This window comes from Pongo pygmaeus, chromosome 4 (genome assembly GCF_028885625.2).
Source record: "Pongo pygmaeus isolate AG05252 chromosome 4, NHGRI_mPonPyg2-v2.0_pri, whole genome shotgun sequence".
Lineage (NCBI taxonomy): Eukaryota > Metazoa > Chordata > Mammalia > Primates > Hominidae > Pongo > Pongo pygmaeus.
This window is the reverse complement of record NC_072377.2, coordinates 19,432,406-19,440,334: the sequence shown is the minus strand read 5'-3', so window position 1 is coordinate 19,440,334 and position 7,929 is coordinate 19,432,406.

Genomic DNA, 7,929 nt, shown 5'->3' with positions numbered 1-7,929 from the left:
TTTCTAAGCAGCAAAGCATTCAACATGTGACTTGGATGCTGTTGAAGGCATTCAATTTTATAAGGGAAGCAGAGTATAAGTTTGGAAAATTTGCAGCTTGATAATGTGAAATTGAAGTGGGCTGCAGAAATTTTCATAAGTAATGAGGAGCCAAATGCTAATTCCCAATATAATGTAGAAAATGTCTCCAGGGTATATCAGAAGTCTTCCAAGCAGCCCTTCTCATACAGGCCCAGAGTCCCAGGTGAAAAAAAGTGGGTTTGTGGACTGGGCCCAGGACTCCAGAGCTGTGTGCAGCCTAGGGACTTGGTGTCCTGTGTCCCACCCACTCCAGCCATGATTAAAAGGGACCAAGTTACAGCTCAGGTCGTGGCTTCAGAGGGTGCAAGCCCCGAGCCTTGGCAGCTTCCATGTTTTGTTGAGCCTATGGGTGTACAGAAGTCAAGAATGGAGGTTTAGGAATTTCTGCCTAGATTTCAGAAGATATATGGAAACACCCAGATGCCCAGGCAGAAGTTTGCTGCAGGGCTGGGGCCCTTATGGAGAACCTCTACTAGGGCAGTGTGGAAGAGAAATGCGGGGTTGGAGCCCCCACACAGAGTCCCTACTGGGGCACTGCCAAGTAGAGCTGTGAGAAGAGGGCCACCGTCCTCCAGACCCAAGAATGGTAGATCCACTGACAGCTTTCAACATGTGCCTGGAAAAGCCACAGACACTCAATGACAGCCCGTGAAATCAACTGGCAAGGAGGCTGTACCCTGCAAAGTCATGGGGTGGAGTTGCACAAGACCATGGGAACCCACCTCTTGCATCAGCGTGATTTGGATGCGAGACATGGAATTAGAAAAGATCATTTTGGAACTTTAAGATTTGACTGCCCTGCTGGATTTTGGACTTGCATGGTGCCTATATCCCCTTCATTTTGGCTATTTGGAATGGCTGAATTTTCCCAGTGCCTGTATCCCCATTGTATCTAGGAAGTAACTAACTTCCTTTTGATTTTACAGGCTCATAGATGAAAGAGACTTCCTTTGTCTCAAATGAGACAATAAACTGTGGACTTTTGAGTTAATGCTGAAATGAGTTAAGACTTGGGGGGACTGTTGGGAAGGCATAATTGGTTTTGAAGTGTCAGGACATGAGATTTGGGAGGGGCTGGGGGTGGAATGATATGGTTTGGTTGTGTTTCCACACAAATATCAACTTGAATTGTATCTCCCAGAATTCCCACATGTTGTGGGAGGGACCCAGTGGGAGGCAATTGAATAAAGGGTGTTGGTCTTTCTCATGCTATTCTCTTGATAGTGAATAAGTCTCACGAGATCTGATGGGTTTATCAGGGGTTTCCACTTTTGTGTCATGCTCATTCTTTCTTGCTGCTGCCATATAAGAAGTGCCTTTCACCCCCTGCCATGATTGTGAGACCTTTCCCAGCCACATGGAACTGTAAGTCCAATTAAACCTCTTTCTTTTATAAATTGCCCAGCCTCAGGTATGTCTTTATCAGCAGTGTGAAAATGAACTAATACAGGGTTCTTGACCAATTTCACATTATACATTAAGAAAAAAAGTCTTTATTGAAGAACATCACAAGTCAGGAATCAGCAAAAAAATGAAGACTTGGGTCTTAGGCTCTCACAGTCAGGAAGCCATAAGCTAGGGCCAAAGTACTCCACTGGACAAACAGCATGGGTTTACCTTCCAGAAAAGGGAACAGAGCCTCCTGTTCCTTTTCATTTTCATAGTTCAAAAGAAGACAAACTTTGTCAGTATGGACAAGTTTACTAATGAGGTAACTTAGGTCTTGATTTAGATGACCTGCCCTACTTCTGTGGACCCTGGAGGCTGGGAGACGTTATTAAGGTGCCATACCTCACAATGAGGAGAAGAAGCCACAACCATGTGAGCAATTGAATTTGGGGGCAGTCTTTTTTTTTTTTTTCCTGGGAGAACTGAAGTGCTCCCAGTGCCAGCCGGTTTATTGTCCAGGCAAACAGATATATTCCCATGGTCACTTTTTGGCAGCTCTGTTTGTCACATTACACCAGTGAGGTCATGACCTATTAAAAAGGTATGAACTAAAAGGTTAATACAGTAATGTTACAATATATTAAGAATGAAACACGTCATGATCTCATTGAATCCCTTCAGTCCAAGGTTGTTCCAAAAATTATTCGGTACAAAAACAACATAAATAATTATTAGTAAAGTGGTTCTTTAATGCCTCCATACGTGATTTGAACAAACGTTAAAGGAACTCATTATTTAAATAAATATGAACCAAAGCTTATCAGCACATATGAAAGAAAAGAAAACTGAAAGTTATTGGCAAACAAAAATTACACATATATAATTTCATTTAAAGAAAATCTTAAAGTATTTAAGAGTAAAAATATTAAAATGTGCAAGGTAGAAGCAGTGGAAAACAGGATTAGTGGTATTTTAAAAATCTAGGGTAAATGAGAGACTAAGCATAAATGGCATCAAATTCTCAAATGCTACTGTAATTTTACAGCAAAATGAAATGATGAACTATAAAGCAAGGGATTTGCAAGAAGAAACACTTCTCATTGATCTATTTCATTTTAATTTCAGAAAGAACCTTTTTGATCTTTCTTATATTCCTCTTTGTGAAATATTTAACTGCACCCTGGGATGTAAAGCTTATGTTCAACAGAAGTTAGAATGAAGCACAGTTCTGTTAAGGAAATATCAAAGAACAATTGTCTTTGCTCTCTCACTCTATCTCTTTCTTTCTCTTCTTCCTTTTTATCCTTCCTTCCATCTTTCTCTTTGAAATATTTCAAGAAGACTTACCATTTTTTTTAGTTGTTAAGACATGTTATGTGTCGCCTTCTCTGTTAGGACATTTGGTTAGTGACTAAATGATAATGTAAGCTTTGTGTATGTAATAAAATTATAGAAGAAAATCACTTTGATGATATTCATAACACCTTGTTGAAAGATAGTTGATTTAACAAAGTAAGTATAGTCATTTGAATTGTAAAAAAAATGCAAGGAAGAAAAACTTAATTAAATATCAAACTTTTGATTGATTTTGTAAAGATAATAATTTATTTGGAATTCTGCAGGCTTTCACTATTGTCCTCATTTTTCAAACATCTAAGAAAGTCAATTGGACAGTGACTTTATAGAACAAATAATATCATATGTTTAATGAAAAATATTTACCATTTTAAAACTCAATTTTAGCCTTCTAATCTAGTTTGTAACTATACCTAAATAAACAAATGAGATTGTCTAATGTCTTGTTATTAGAAATTGATCCACCATCAATAATTCTGTAAAGATAAGAAACATTCTGTATTGATATATTTTAACATTTTTCCCAAATAATAAGAAAGTAATGTGCAAACATACCTCACGTAAGTATAGCCAAATGTAAGCTCATTTAACTTGTGTCATATTCTCTTCTGTATGTTTTTCCTGTTCAGTAAATGACACCTTTATGTAATCATAAAATCTGGTATCATTCTTAATTATTTCTCTAACACCCCACATTCAATTGAAATCCTCTGATCAATTCTCTGAAAGTCGTTCCACACTCAGTCCAATTCCATCAGCCTCCATTGCATCCAGCATGCTCCAGGCCATGTGCCTAATTTATTTGAACATGCCAAAAGTTTCATTTTGGCCAGGGTGTTTTCTATACTAACATATACAAATCATTCTCCATTTTTAAACATGTGAGAATCTTTGAAATTGATTGCCTATTTATGACATGTTATTTCTTAATGTATTTTAATTGTTCACATAATATAGCCAAAGTATCTACTGTGATTTAGTATACCTTACAGTGTACTGCTTGTTCTGAACCCTGCTTAATTCTCCAGCCTGACTCTTGTTCTTTGCATAGTTGCTAACATTTGGTTGGAGGTTGAGTATACCACAAGACAGTGAGAGACCTAATAATTGATGTAGATTGTTGGCTTAGAGTTACAGTCACTTGTCTCCGAGTGTCTAAATCAATCTATTCACTCTTGAATTCTTGTCTTTATTCAGAAGCAAATAAATATCTAATGACAATGTCTTCAATACTATAGCAGGATCAAGCTAAAAGTACATAGGAGGCAATTTATCAAAGAAGATAGACAAGTGGTGGTCAATACATATTTGGAATTAATCTTAACCATCTTAAACATTAAAAATATAGATTAATGTGTACAGAAAAATTTTTAAAGTGAAATATCAGCAAAATTCTAACCCGTAATTAGAATTCACTTCTGAGAAGACATTACAGGCAGGATTAGAAATATATTTCATTGCTAAGGTGAGTATAAATAGATCAAAACTTTAAAAATGTAATTTACTAGTACCGTTCAAAATATTAAATGTATATTCCCTAATGTTCAGTAACTCCCGCTATGAATATTTATTTTACTTAGAATACAGCCCAAGATATATGTACAAGTATAGTTGCATCATTTTTTAATAATAGCAAATCTGTGCAAAAAGCTTATGTATTATTTGGAAGAGGAATGATTACATAAACCGTGTAATAGCCACACAATTAAATGCTAGGCAACCATTAAAAAAATACAAGGTAGATTATGTTTATTAACCTAAAAATATCTAATAAATTTTAGGGGAGATAAGGCAAAGTACAAACAAATCTGAATAGTGTGATCTATTTATGTAAGATAACGTGTAACAGTTTTGTGAAATATGATTCATATTTTGCATATTTCTTTGCAAAGAAATGTGTGAGTAGATAAATAAGCACAGGTATGAGTCAGAGGGAGTAGTTTATTATAAACGGTGTATATCACTTTACTCTTCAGAGTACAATGGACAGGTGGCTGTGTTTTCTTTGTGCATTTTTGGTCTATTTATAAATAAAGGATGTTGGTAAGGTGACTTATTCAGATAACAGTGTCCCTTTTATTGCCTCACTTTCAGTGAAGAAGAATGAGTACAGGCCCTTTCCAGAACAAAGTATTCATCTAAACAGGCTATTTCCAAATGGTCAGGAAAGGAGGGAAATGTCATTTTAATTGCAGTATCTTAGTAGTGGTTGCACTGGCCTGAAATGCCCAGGATGTGGGATGGTGGTTAGAAAGTCTGGAATGCAGTGTTCACCAGGGGCTGTGAACCGAAGCACCTACACTTCATAACAAGAAGAAGACATGCTAAGGATACTTTATTGAACAGTTCCTAATCCCTTCAATGACAGATGCAGGTTACTTGCATCCTCCTGAATTTTGGCTGAACTTAGTGACTTGGTTGAATATGACACAGCTCTTGTGTAATGTCTCAAAAAACATTTGTTTCCATACATTTTAATAACTAAATAGATGATTATCTGGGCAGTTTTTAGAAATCTTGAAACTAACCAATTAGGATTTTATTCTAGTTTTCTCTACCTGTTACTTTTTCTGATATTATTGCTTGTAAGTAGATATTCCAGTCTATCTATTATGGCAAAAATTCCCCCATGAGAACCCAGTAAATTCATTTTCCTTCCCCATTGGTGGAATTCTAGCACTGAGACACTTTAGCAAAATAACAATACTAATTACCTTGTCTCTTGGTGTAATTTCCCTGCAGATCCTATCATTGATGAACTAATTCTCTCCTTTATTCTCCCACTTTCCCAAATCACAGATTGATTTCTTCTAAATGAATTAAGTCTCTATACACTTAGGAGTGTGAGTAATACACTAATAGAGGTATCACATATGTTTGAAAGCTAAAAGTTAACAGATTAAACCCTGACACTGTTTCTCAACATGCTTTTAATGATGCAAATGCCATTCTGAAATGATGAAGGGAAATGGAGGAGAAAATGGCCAAGCATACTATGACATAAAAGTATGCATGTAATTCCTTTTAATGAAGCTTTGTATGAAGTTGTAATGAAAGTTGAGTGAGAGTAGATGTGAAATAAAGCACAAATCAGTAATTTCCTCAGCCAGTCTTAGCTCTGGAGATATTTATTTCTGGATAAAACATGCTGTATATGCTAGTGTGAATTTATTGTTTAATTTTTTCTCCCGTTTAATATGACCAGCCAACACAAAATCACCTTTTTCTCAAACACACACACAATCATACACATACATACAGCACTCTAGTTGAAAACTAAAGAAAAGCTGGGTGAATAGGAACTTTTTATTCATATGGCATTTTTCTTATCACATATTCAATGGCAACTTATATTATATGTGATTGTTGCCTCTTGAGATCAATTTTGAAATAAAACCTCATGTAAAATGTAATCCTTTTTTAATTGATTTTCTCTTTAACATATTCTGCTTATATTTAATGCCCATTCAAATTATAAATGGTAGTCTTCTCTTGAAAAGCAAACTCCTTGTCAATTTGGTGTCCTGTAGAAAAGGAAAGTCATATCTTAAAGCCACATATACGCCAAGTTTCAGACAGAATATAATTCACATTCCACTAATCAGCTACACAATATTGCACATAAAGTGTTTTACAAAATGCCTGGTAAGTTCTCAGTAAATGTGCCTTTATAATAAGAATAACAATAACAATAATAATATCATTGAACTTTAATTGGTAGATAATCATTTAATTGATCTTTCCCATTCTGACTCCTTAGTGTTGAACCATAAATTCGATATGATACATTTAATTCGGTTAAGTAAATGAAGGCGTTTCTAGCAATAAATGTTTTCATCTACTGGGTAGATAATATTCACTCCCTATGACTATTCCGTGAAGGTAACAGAGCTTATAAAGTAGAAATACACTTCATTGTACACCTTGGAGGAAGGAATAATGCATTACTAGCTTTAGAAAAGTATAAGCAATATGGACTTAATCAGGCTGTGGGCTAATTTTGAGTAAAATATAATTATACTAACAATATTTATAAGGATGCCATTGCAAATCACTGTAATATATGGTGATAATTTCATTTTAAGAAGAGATGAGATATGTAACTGTTGTTTATATTGCAGATAAAGTATATAATGTAATTTAAGTCCATCTGTATTTATTAATACTATTTAATGTGTAATTTTATATTCATAATGGCAATTAGTGTTGAAGAATTATGCCTCTAGCTTTATTTCTAGGGACTTTGCTCATACTCTCTCTTATTAAATATATATATTATTTGCATGCTTTAAGTTTTTAAATTTACTACAGCTTGGGAGTAATATACGAATATGAGGTAATTAAAGAAAGCATTTTCTTATATTTATCTAAAGTATAAGAATCTTAAATTCAGTTTATTAAATCAATTTGTACAAATCAAAATGAAGTGTGAATATATTATGATATTTCTTGTGTGGTGAGCATAAAGCTACCAGGTTATAATGGCTAAGTTTAATACTCTTTATTCATATTTCCATAAATCAGAAACAGTTCTTAGAATGCATTTTAAAGTTGACCTTTTGTTATTAACAACTTGTTTTTTTATATTTGATTAATAATAATTATAATTATCAATCTAACTCAATATATGAATATGAATTTACAATACTTAATTTTAAAATTGCCATCTCGGTTACAAAAATAGCATGTTTTTTCAGTCATACCAAATAAGATGTAGTGAATAGGAATAATTAATAAAACTGTACACGTAAATATGTTATTCCCTTTACAAATTTACTTTACAATTTCAGCATAATAAAATCACTATTTCTTCCCAAGTGCTCATACAATTCTTATTTCAAAAAGTATTTACCAAGCCACAAAAACTTAATATTTATCAAACACAGAAATAGTAGAGATTACATTATTTAACCATAATACACTACTTCTAAAAATTAATAGCTGAAATATTTAAAAATATTTGGACAAAAAAACAGGTTTAGCATTTGATAGGTGATGTGGTTCATAGTAAAAGCAAATCAAAAATAGCAGAATATCTAGGGGGAAATCAATGTATAGCTATAACCTTCTCTCCATAGAATAAATAATGAGAGTTTTCAAAAC